The sequence below is a fragment of the Tupaia chinensis genome, unplaced genomic scaffold, assembly GCF_000334495.1.
Source record: "Tupaia chinensis unplaced genomic scaffold, TupChi_1.0 Scaffold143886_1, whole genome shotgun sequence".
In the NCBI taxonomy this organism is placed as follows: domain Eukaryota; kingdom Metazoa; phylum Chordata; class Mammalia; order Scandentia; family Tupaiidae; genus Tupaia; species Tupaia belangeri.
Window position 1 is genome coordinate 872,764 of NW_006203737.1, and position 553 is coordinate 873,316.

Sequence of the window (553 nt, forward strand, 5' to 3'; positions counted from 1 at the left end):
TCCTCTCGGAGATCTTGGGCACGCACGCACATGTACCCGGCGTGAGTTTAAGCCACCGGGTCCTGGACTCGAACTGCGGTTGACTACGTGGGAGTCCAGTGATATAGCCATTATACCAACTGCTGGTCCTGCCTTTTATATTTATTCAGAGATTTGATGTAGAATGTATCTCTAGAATTTGACCTTTGGTTCCAAAGCAAGGTAGATAATTTTTTCCCATTGGAATATTAGATGGTATAGAGACTGGATTCGACCTCAATCCATTCCCATTTTGGGAAACATTGCTGACATCTCATCAACTCTAGAAAAGCATCGAAAGTATTTTGGCTCCTTATAGCTTTGCATGGTCCCTGGATGTGAAGATGAAATCAGGGACAGACCAGAAAATCTGTGGGACTTGAAGAATGAGGGTTAATTTGGTTGTGGCTTTTGTTGTATTTAATTTGATTTCTGGCCTGAAATGCAATCTTGTTTGGTTATGTAAAGATTTCACAGACTTTGGAAGCCAGCAGTTAGTGTAATGGCTATGTAACTGGACTCCCATGTAGTCGAC